This window comes from Tasmannia lanceolata, unplaced genomic scaffold (assembly GCF_043159265.1).
Source record: "Tasmannia lanceolata isolate RefF3 unplaced genomic scaffold, GAP_Taslan_0.1 ptg000015l, whole genome shotgun sequence".
Lineage (NCBI taxonomy): Eukaryota > Viridiplantae > Streptophyta > Magnoliopsida > Canellales > Winteraceae > Tasmannia > Tasmannia lanceolata.
In genome coordinates this window covers 25,439,894-25,451,926 of record NW_027518692.1, presented here as the reverse complement: position 1 = coordinate 25,451,926, position 12,033 = coordinate 25,439,894, and the positions used below count along the sequence as shown (strand labels likewise).

At 39.4% G+C, this 12,033-nt stretch overlaps 1 pseudogene across 1 annotated transcript; it reads right to left on the bottom strand.

Annotated features, from left to right (window-relative positions):
• Positions 1-2,709: 2,709 nt before the first annotated feature.
• Positions 2,710-10,006, bottom strand: LOC143846091 (mitochondrial dicarboxylate/tricarboxylate transporter DTC-like; annotated as a pseudogene). Its single transcript, XR_013234648.1, has 4 exons — positions 9,800-10,006; positions 5,477-5,978; positions 2,985-3,199; positions 2,710-2,886 (listed from the first exon to the last, which is right to left on the bottom strand). The product of XR_013234648.1 is annotated as a mitochondrial dicarboxylate/tricarboxylate transporter DTC-like (transcript).
• Between the last annotated feature and the right edge of the window lie 2,027 nt (positions 10,007-12,033).

The window sequence follows — 12,033 nt, the reverse complement described above, 5'->3', positions numbered from 1 at the left end:
ACCACAAGGAGTCTACTTGTAACTTTTTAAACATTAGGGGTTAAGTTGAATGTGTCAGAAACCACAGGGGGTCTAAGTGTATTTTTCCCTTCTTTTTTTTTGCTTTGATAGTTTCTTTATAATCATGTGATTTTTATTAGGTACCTTACCAATATGCCAAAAGCACAAGAGCTGATGGAATGCGTTAGGCAAGGCCCTTTAAACCTGTCCCATACCAGGTTAGGTTCCACCTAGTCCAGGCCTAGGCGGGCCCCACTTAGGACCGTAAAAATTTTCTTATTTTTTTGTCGTGCAGTAAAATTCGTGGCTGATTTTTAGTAATGTTGATCTTAATCGATTTTTTAGTGCCGCGGAGAGAAAATTTGCTATACTTATAGATTCATTTTATTGACCACTTCTGTTAGATCCTCCGAAAATCCAACAGACGTTCTGTCAACAGGGAATAATCTTATTTCCTTCAATATGATGAATCTTTCACAGGTATTGAAGCTTTGAATATAATTTTGTTTGGCACTCCCACTTAATACACTAATTCACCGCCACACTTGGCTGATTGTTTATTTCATGTCGATCTCTTTCTGTAATTCTAAATGAATGACGTGCTCTGTATTTCTATCATCTTTTACTGTTAAGTTTAACTGCATGACATGCTCGTCTTCATGCGCTATCAGGAATGAATTTGGGAGTTTAACAAGGGAAACCCCATCTTGACCCACATTATTGAACAATCTAAGCCATTCATTTGCTGGGACCCAACTTATATAGGCCGGGGCCAAAAATCATTTCCACAAGATGATCCTAACCTTCCAATCTGTAGAGGTTTCCATACCGTGCTGTCCACTTTTAACGTCTACAGATCGGAGGACTAGGATCATTCTATGGAGATGATTTTCAGCTCATGACCGATTTCAATGAGGTCGCGCATTGAAGCATTCCTCTAACCATGCATTTTCTGTTAGTTTTACTGGAAATGTAATTAATGCTCTCATATATGGCTAAGGGTGTCAATTTTGGCTCGGGCTCATGAGCTCGCTCGAGCTCGGCTCGAATCCTTAACGAGCCGAGCCAAGCCCGAGCTAGGCCAGGCTCGGCTCGTTAAGAATTTAATATATATATGAGAAACTGTTGGTGAGCTTGAAGCCTATGAGTGTATATATTAATATGTAATATATATATATATGAGGAATATGATTGTGAGCTTGAAGCTCATATATCTTATATGAGCTTGAGGGCCCAAACACATGGGTCCCACATTTTTTTGTGGGACCCATGTGTATATATATATTACATATTAATATATACACTAAAAGGGTTGTCCAAGAGTGAAAGGAGGAGGCAAAATATGTCACTTCTTTTTTGGAACCCCATTTGTTACTTGGACCACCCCCATAGTGTAAAAAGAGTAGTCAAATTACACTAGATAGGGCTATCCAGGGAAGATGAGGGGTGTGAACTTAATATAACCCGAGCTCGATAAGGCTCGCGAGCCGAGGGCTCGGCTCGGCTCGTTTACACCTTATGTATGGCGATTGGGTCCATGAATATTATTGGCCTGGCTAATACAAGTTCGACCTATTGCCCTTGGTCCCACCCTCATCGGATTATTATAGACAGTTGATCAAGCATTATGAAAAAACATGTTATTGGATGTGTTTAGGGTGTACATTTGCATTCTTCAATTTTGCAAGTGAGATCTTTATTGTCCCTCTTTATTTTGAAATCCTTTTTTTTTTTTGCCTATTAAAATTTGCAGCAAAACAAGATGACAATCAGAGAATGCTAAACGGGGTGTGAATATAAAAAAGGAACTGTAAATAACAACTCATCATTGTTTCTTCCTCACAGCTGAACCGACTTAGAACTTCTGAGAGTCATGACTACATTTTCTTCTCTCCCATACCACAGATGAAAGCATCGCTACATTCTTTTAAATTTGTTCTAAAGGCATGTTTGGCAACCATGAAAAACTATTCAGATGGAATATTCGTTGTCATCCCAATTGTGAGATGGTAACTGAGGGGGAGGGGGAGGGGGAGAGGGAAGGTGTGGAGAGAGTAAGGAGAGAGCATGAGAAATCCCTAAAAACAGTGAAAAAAAAGATAAAACTCTACTTCAAATTGGTTTTTTTTTCTTGTTTTTCAGGATCTTTTTTATCCTCCCCACTCTTACACTCTCAAGTCTCTTCCTCTTATCATATACCACAAAATCGCGTAAAAATCTTTTAAAGAAATTGAAGACCATCAGACCGACAAGTCCAAGTGGTTTTTCAAGCTGTGGACTAAGAGGTATTTTCCGTACTTCGAACGAGATCACAAAGAAAGCTTATTATGGACCGATAGTTATAACTAATGCGAAAGATGCGGATGTGCAGGTTTTTCACTGAGATTCACCTAGTTGAGACATGAGACTTAGACCTGGAGAATCAAGGTGATTCATTAGATGACGACAGTGGGCTAGATACTCTTGGAGGATCAATGTGATCTGGCAACGCTATAGAAGTTTTGGACCACGTAAAAGGTCGCCCCATTATATTCCAACATATTAGGAGATCAGAAAATAGCAAAGCAGACAAGTTGGCCCGCCCTATGAGTGGATATTCTGGAGCTAGGGACGCCATTCTCTTATTATCTTGTTATCTTTCATTTCTTTAGCCTGTGATGAACTATCTCGGTCGTTTTTCTTCCGCAAAAAAAAAAAAAAAGAAAGAAAGAAAAAGAAATTGAAGGCAATCAAGTTGCCAAAACCAGCATCAACTACACTGCATAACAAAAAATCTTACTGTAATGGTTAAAGCTCAACTCCGGTGGAGAAGATTTCTTGGTTATAACTCTACAACCCAAAAGATTGCTCCAACTTCTCAATTTGGTTCAAGAATATCCATGTCAGCTGCACAACAACCCAGTCAAATCGAAAAACAGGAAGCAAGCTGAATGATGCAGGTTATCAAGAGAACAGAGAAATTTTTTTAAAAAAAGTGTGTTTACCGTGACATGGGGCGCAATCCTAACACAATAAACAGGGAATCCAGTGTAGAATTTCAAGGGCCCTCCCGTTTTCATTGTTTTCACGACACAGTTTAGAGAGCCCGCATACGGATATTCCCCCGCGGCATTGGGCTGCATTTTCTGTATTTGGGTTTTAACATAATCAAAGGGTAAACTGCAAGCTGCTGCACAGAATCCTGAAACAACACTGGCCCCTGCAACAAAAAAGAGGTGATTAAAATCAAACCAAGCTTAATGTATGACACCCTAGCGTATACAGTGAGGTACCAACTTTCCTTTGCTTTCCTTAAAAATTTTCTTCTTGAATACATCAAAATAACATATAGAGATGGTAAATTCAACGTTGGAAAAGCACCGTCATTTAAGTAAGACGAGCAATTATTCGCCCCATAAACCTTGCATTTACGGTATGCTGGGATGATAAGTTGAGGATGAAGAATGGTTGACATTTACATTAACTGGCAATCACTGTCAAATTAGTAAGCATGATAAACACAATTAGCTAATGTTGCAGGCTCTCTTAATGGCAACATCATGTTTGTATGAATTTTCTAAAAGCAAATGTGGAACGGAGACCACCTCAACTCAACTCAACTAAGCCTTTGTCCCAAAATAGTTGAGGTCAGCTAATGAATCCTTTAGAAAATTTTCATGGAGAAGGTGAAAGGATCTACTCGGCTCAAATTGACCAAGTCTATTCATGACACTAGTTGAGTTCGTCTACATGGATCATTTTCTTCCATTCTATCCTATCCAAGGTCATGTTCTCTGTTATGTTCCTAGCCCTGAAGTCTTTCCTCACTGTTTCTACCCAAGTTGTTTTCGGTCTGCCCCTACCTCTTTTTACTCCATCAACTTGGCACGAGTCACTTCTTCTCACCGGAGCATCCAAAGGCCTACGTTGGATATGCCCAAACCATCTTAAGCAGTGCTCTCTCATCTTCTCCTCAATTGGTGCCACCCCCACCTTTTCACGGATGTCTTCATTTTTAATTCAATCTAACCTTGTGTGGCCGCACATCCTCTCCGCTACAACAGGAAATACTATAACTAAACCTAGACAAATTAAAGTTCTCAGTTGCTTGAGTTGGAATACTACTCCCCCTCAAACTCAATCTGGACAAACTAAGGGTTTTCAGTCCCTTTAAATATTATTCAAAATTTGATGCCGACCTCTTGTTACATGGGCCAATCTTATGAATTAAGCACTTATCTTTACAGGTCCTTTCAGACAAATTGGACAAAAAGATAATCCACCACTGATAGATGGAAAATTTCAATGGGATTGAAAAGCAATAAAAGGAAATCAACACATGCAACAGAAGTGCAGTGAGAAATCTACAAATTCTTATCTGTGAACATGCATGCTGATGCTTTGGTGAAGGAAGGGGTAGAAATTGCTTCTACACGAATTATCCTATCCAACGTCGGGAGTTAACTATTCGGATGTATTCTTATCTTTTGAGAATTATGTAACTTTGGGGTTCAGCTCGTTCCCTTTTATAAAATTTTGTTACCTCTAAAAAAAATATCTACAAATTCTCGAAGGCGAAATTATAAAATATGGGAGCATTGAAGAAAAAGTTCACCAACCAAATCGAGACTTACAAATTCACTTTCTAGTGGAGACACTTCTTCACTACACACTATAGAAGGACCAAATTACCAAGTCATGATTACAACCTTAGAAGCAAATGAACAATTACCATTTCAGAAAGTCGACTTTGCTATATTTCTTTCCAAGTTTCCAAAGTCCTGAACCCTTCAGCCTCCCAATTCCAGATGAACTGATTGCATAAGTCATAACATATTTCAATATTCATGTTTCCATAAAATATTCGTTAAAAATAATCCCCACTGACACCCACTGACATACATAGCATTCACTCAATATGTTCATCACCATGAAAAGCAATAAGAGCTCACTCCAGAGCTTGCATGTAGCCTCCCAAAATGACACCTTTCCCTACGTTAATTTCAAAGATAAATCAATACCAGCACGTTTGGAACTATAGATTAATTAGGCTATTGATTACCAACAACAAATGTTCATCGCAGTGTTCAACATCACTTCATTGTTCTTGTTTACAGAAATAAATGTTAACCATGAATAACTGCATGACAATTGTAAAGTGGAACAACACAAAAAAGGATATCGGAATAGAACTTAAGGCCAGTTGGAGAGGGAACACACATTGAATTGTATATATGAAACTAATAGGTAACCATTAGTCATATTGTAATCTATGAACTGAACTGGGATAGGTTGCATGGAATCCTACCATGTCCAGTGTATGTGCTAGTCGTCTCAAAATGAACACGTTACCTTACACCTAAATGACAAAGATCCAAATTTTCCACAAATAAATATAGCTTGATTAAAACGAGAGAGTATTAGCATGAAATCTAAGTATTCAAACTTTTTCGTGTATAGAAAGATATAAACCCAGAGTAATCGTTGAGTATCTTACCCACTACTGTACTAGTTTCATCAAAACCTTTCTCTTTGAAAAATTCAACACTTTGATCATAAGAAGCTAGCATGCCCATATTTAATGGCACCTTTCCAGAGTGCCAGAACCCCTTCATCAGAAACAATACGATACAGTGCATGGAACACATTTTTGTAGTTCCGGCGTTGTTCAGGAGGTAATGTGACATCGGCTTGCATACGAATAAGTGCTAAATCTGCGGGAGTTCCGACACATGCTCCAATTGCGCCAGCTGTCAGCCCACAAAGGGCTTTTTGATATAGAGGCAGTGGTTTCCCACCATTGGCGGCAATTGCTTTGTTTGTCAAAATTCTAATCATCATACAGGTCATTGTTACTGGCTCCTAAAGAAATGATATCATTGGAATTGTAACGTTAAGAAATTTGAAACATGTTTGCACGTAATAAATGACAGAAGGAACACCAAAGATTAAATCTTCATCCGAAGGAAACGGGCATCCATTAGATAAATCTAGGGCACCTGCAAAATAAATTCGTGTTTACAAAAATATAGACAAATGCCTTAAATCATTCTATACAGGATACTTTCAAAGCACGGGAACCAAAGGGCGAAGGAAACACATCTGCTGAAAATTTGGACTCCAAAAGGTAGCTCAATCCAAACATTCAGTGTAAGAGTAGGATTTCATTAACATAATTTCAATGGAAAAATATACTCTGAGGATTGAGGAAGAAAAGGAAGGAAACACAACCAGTTCACAGACACAAACAAAGTTTGAATTTAGAGAAATAAAGAAACACTAAAGGCCCATTCGTTTAAGATTATCACCACCGATTGTGAGAACAAAACTAATTGGTTTGGCACTCACAATCGGTTGTCACAATCTGAAACGAACAGGACTAAGGCCCTGTTCGTTTCAGATTGTGAGAACTGATGGTGAGGGCCCCAACCGATTATTGGCCCTTAATTTTGGGATCTGGCAAGTGTAGAAACCAAATGTGGAATCTGCAACAAAAGAAAATATCTAAACTACACTACAGAATAACCACCCTCTCTCGCATGTTCCGAGTTAGGGTTGTTTTTGTGCTTTTACTGTATCATCTTTCTCATTATCTAATATATCGGTAGGGGTCCCCGCTAAACCCCAGCTTACCCATCAAAAAAAAAAGAAAAAAATAACCACCCTCTGTCATACTGTAGCTTCACTGTACACAAGTAAACATCATGTAGGATTAATAACCACAGGAGAAATATCAATGACTAGACATGATGATGAAAGAAAAAAACAAGAGCTTAGGTCCGACAAGGAAAATCATCTATTCATCCAAGAAATTCCCTCAATATGAAATGTGCTTAGTGCTCACTTTCAAAAAGAATTCCCAATGACGGTACAAGATAACAAGAAAGCTCCTCCATGAAACCAGGAACTAACTTATTTACCAACCTTTCAAGTATTTAACAAAACTGCCCATACAATGTTTACAAGAAAAAGAACATTGATATGCACCATACCATGAAATTCTCATAAATTTATGGTTAGTGCAAAGATGCCTCACCTGAACGATCCAAGTCGTGCACTTGTATATGTAGCTTACCTGAGCAATCCAGCTGACAGACCCTGCTCTAGAAAAATGTAGTTTATGTTGGGAATAATCCTAACCTTTAGTGGCCTTTGCAAAGATCAACAGTCATGATCTGTTGGCCAAAGATATTACAAACCATATATGAGTTTCTTTTGAAACTAACTACCAAAAGTTTATTCGATAGAAATGTAAGAACATGGGATGGCACCCATTGCCTTGAAGCGTGAAGTGAGGAGAAGGCCGGAGGGCGTGTGTCTTGTGTTCCAGGAGCTTCAGAGGATCAGAACGGCGACAACCAGCGTGCTCATGAATTCATGATCAGAAAACCGCTATCAAACAGTGATTAGTGCGGATCTTAAGTTTTCTGGAAACCAATATTCATTTAATCATTTTCTCAAAGATTTCTCGCCCAAGATTCGTCTCCGAGTGATCCTAATGAAGAGTACACTCACAGTTTAGACACAGTATAAGAAAAGTTCTCTTGTTGGAAGTGGAGAGTAGACTTCAAACTTGAATGGGCTGACGACCAGTCTCGTTGGGGGTAAAATCGGCACCTCCCTTAGATAAGCGACACGTGGCACCACCCATGATAGGAAATATAACTTGCCTCTTATGAAAAGAGGGCAAGAAAGATTTTCCACTTCTCCGGTTTAGCAACGTCTCCAAATAAGAAAGAGTCCTATACGGCAACCTTCCTTAAAGCACAACTAAACTTGGAAATCACGTTCTATAAGGAGACCATAAAGATCTCCAAGATAAACATGGAAACCCATTCCATGGGAAAGTCTTCCAATAAGGAAAGACTCCAAGAAAGGTAAGCTTCCTAAGCTACCGAGGACTCTAAATCTATAAAAAGAGGACCCCCACATTCAAATGGAACTACGTCTGACTTGATCCTAAAAAAAAAGGGGTACGTAGGCAACTTGGGAAGACCAAGTTCAGTCGCATCTTCCCCCACCCCATAAACGCTCTCTTTTTTCATGAATTAGTATTGCTTAGATACTGTTGATGCCGATTTCTGACTTGAGCGTCGGAGCGTGCACCCGGAGCCCCCCTCCGGGGGCCCTTCTAACGTTGTTTTCTATGAGCGTAGGCAGTCATAGATGAGAGCTCTACCAACCCAAACGGACGGATGCGCCTATTTAAATGATACTTCAAATAATGTACCTGAAAACAATGTATGGTAATTCTCTATAATCACCTTTGTTTCGCCGAGTTTGGGAGAGTATTGGAAATGCAGCGACCAGTGCAACGGATGGGGGAAAAGACCGTCGTTGCAGGGAGATTAAAAATGCAGTGACTGTGGTTATAATAGCTTCGGGCAAAGGCATTTCTTCCTAAAATGTAAACCACACTTGTAACAGCTCAGCAGGGTGGATGAAGATGGGAGGGAAGTGCAAAGAAGCAAAAATAGGTGTGAAGAGAATAACAAGCAAAATCTTCCATGGCAAAAAGAGCACCGGACATGCGGTGATTGTAACTAGGGGTGCAGCTTGGGTCAGGTTGGGTTGAGCTTTTGCTAAAAAGTGAATTGGAATCAACCTGAACCCTACCCCATTTTTTGGGTATAGTGATTTTATTGCGACATTTTGATAAAACGACAAAAATCCAAAATAAGCCCAGGAATTTAATAAATATAACGCTCTTTTCATTTAAAGCGATAATATCACAATATTTTATATTTATATTTTTTTTAATTTATGTATTTTGAAATAATTTTATTTTTATTGTTTTTTCCCCGATATGAGCCCGAAAAATGAAAAAAATTATTATGTCCCGAGATTTCCCCTTGCCGGGAAATTCCTGAAAAAGATACTTGTAACTTAGCTCCACAGGTGTCTCATCTTTAGGAACCTGACGAGCTAGAGCTTGGAAACGACAAGAGACTTCATAAAAGATATATGGGGCATATCTGAATATTTAAAGGGCTGCAGAGAAAATGTGAAACCCTAGGCAAGGTATCCGGGTGGTTGACTAGGGTAACCAAAAAGTTTAACTGATTTCTTCATTTCAGTTTAACTCACATTAAATTAGAAGATAAGTGTTCAAAAACTGCTTCCAACTCAGTATTGGACTAAGTATTGGACTACGTGGGACCTAGCCAGGTATACGACAAGTTTAAAGGGCCTATCGAGCTTTTGGTGTATCGGTTAGGCACTTGTATCATAGCAAATAGCAGCCACTGCATCTCGTATTCAAGTCACAGAAGGGGCGACATGTGGAGATGGCTACTTACTAAAAAGCCAGAGTGATGTTGCCACTAAGTGAGCCGCTACGTAAGGGGCGAGACCTGTGAAAAGGGCTACTGGAAAAAAGGCCAAAGTGAAGGCCGTCCCATAGTGGCCACGGAGGACGGCGGATATGGAAGCTTGGAGGAATGTTATGGTCGTGGGTGGGGGGGGCCTGCCTAGGTATGAGAGAGCCAGCCTGGTAGGGACATGTTTAAAGGGCTAACCTAGAGCGTCCCATCAGCCCTAGAGCTTGGCATATTGGTTAGGTACCTAACAAAAAACCAGATTCGAAACCTCTAAGGCCATGATTCATAGACAGGTCAATATAAAAGGCGCGACGACCCTCTTCACGATACATGGTCCGGGCAACTTGTAGAGCCGAACCCTGACCCAGTTGCATTCCACCCGAAAGATGAAAGACAGACAAAAGAAACAAGGAAATCAATCCCAATTCAATACTCTCTCGAAAACCCATCAAGGACTAGAAACTAGAAAGCATAAAATTTCATGGAAAAGATTGAAATACCTTGATCATATCAACTGGTTGGACAACGCAAGTGGCGAGCATTCCAGCAGCTCCGCCATTAACGAAGGGCTTAACAGTGGGCCACACCCCACTAGATTTTGGCTTTTCGGTTCCCATCTCATTTAAGTAGTCAGAAAAAACAAGGGAGTGGAACAGAGAGAGAGACCTCTGCAAAGTGAAAACATAGAGAGAGTAGTAAGAAAGCAAACCCAGTTCCAGCTACGAAACAAACACTACTCTGAGCCCTGTAGGTGATAAAGACGGGTGGCATCGTGTGCAAAAGCCATAAAAATGATTTTCTTCTCCGTGGCGTTGTGTCCTGAACAAGGTTTTAAATTTCGGTTTCGGTACCGATTTCGGACCCCATCGAAATCCGAAATGAGGTATTTTGCTCGAAATTTCGGACCGAAATTCCGAAATTTTGTAACAAATTTTTTTAATAAAAAATGGCATTTAATCGAAATTTGGGACCGAATTTACAGAAATTTCAGTCCAAATTTTCGGATTTCAGTTGAAATTTAAAACCATGGTTCTGAAATAAATTGGAAATGTTTGGAGTATTTCCGTCCTTCAAATTGTAGCTGAATTTCCAAAGTCCGCGGAATATGTTTATTTCTCGCTTATTTCAAAGCAAGGCCTGTTGAGTGAACGGTCTGGATCGAATCAAAGATGGGGCCCACTTTGAGTGAATGTTCCTGATCAATCAAAGGTGGAACTGTTAAATTTTAAAGTGTATTTTTTGGGTAGCTTTATTTTATTTTTATTTTGGGTGTTGTAATGAGGGCAAATATGTACTTTTCTGTCCATGGGCATGTTGGTCTTTTTGCCTAGCTTGCACATGTGTGAGCCACACATGTTTGCTCCATCTTTTCCCACTACCTATTTCAAATTCAAACATTTACTTGGAACTCCAAACCCACTACTTCCCTAAGCATTAAAGACACCACGTTCTCATACCCACTATCACTTACCTAAGCTATATTCTCTTTACTTTCCTTGACTAAGCCTAATTCTCATTGCTTCACTTTTGTAGAGATTCTCCACTACTTAGCTCAATTGAAGCTCTCTTGTGTGCAAGCTTGGTTTTGAAGCTTTATTCTTCTTTTTTGTTCTTGTCTTGTAATATGATCTTCTATCATATACATTAGGTTACATCTTGTGGTGATTGTTCTTCTTCTCTTTTGGTTATTGTTCTTGGGCTAGTGTAAACTTTGGTTTCACTATTTGAGAAGAGGATTTTCCGGTGTTGTGAAATCCGTCTTTCTCTATATGGTATCAAAGCCACAAGGGTGGTAGTAGGTGCTTGTTTAGATTTCCTTGGTGAAGAAGTTCAATCGGTACTTTGAATATGGATATGAGTGGAAGGGTTAGTGGACTCGGCATTGAGTTGCTAAATCAATCAAATTACAAGATATGGAAAACATGTATGGGGTCTTATCTTGTGGGAAAAGATTTATGGGAGGTTGTTTGTGGCGATGACATTGTAGCTCTGGAAGATACACAGGAAAATGCCGATGTATTGAAGGCGTGGAGGATGAAGAATGCTAAGGCCGAATTTCTTTTGAAGCGCTCTATTTCGCATGACCTGTTTGAGCACATCATTGGGTGTAAATCGGCAAGTGAGATTTGGACTACTTTTGATGGATTGCTTAACAAGAAGAATATGGCTCGTCTACAAATGTTGGAAAATTAGTTGGCAAATACTACACAATGTGGTCTCTCTATTTCTCAATTCTTTTTTAAGATCAAGAATCTTTGTTCGGAGATTTTTTTATTGGATTCGGAAGAGTCTATTTCGGAGGCACGAATGAAGCGGCATATTATTCGTGGGTTGAAAAGAGAGTATATTCCTTATGTTACGTCGATTCAAGGGTGGGATCGACAACCTTCTTTGGTAGAATTTGAAAATCTTCTTGCTTCACAAGAGTCTTTAGCTAGACAAATGACAGGTTGTTCAATATCCGGGAGTGAAGGAGAAGCATTATTTTCAAGCAACAAGAAGCCTTCCAACAAATATAAAGAGAAGAAAAATATTCCAAGTAAAGGTGGAGATGAAGAAGGATCATCTGTTATGGGTAATGGAAACCGAAAGGGTATCAAGTGTTACCGATGTGGTAAACTTGGGCATATACAAAAGAATTGTCGTGTGAAATTGAAGGATGGAAATGTAGATGATCCAAAACATGAAGAAGATTGGGATAGATGTTTCGTGGCGGAAACTACTATGGTGTGTG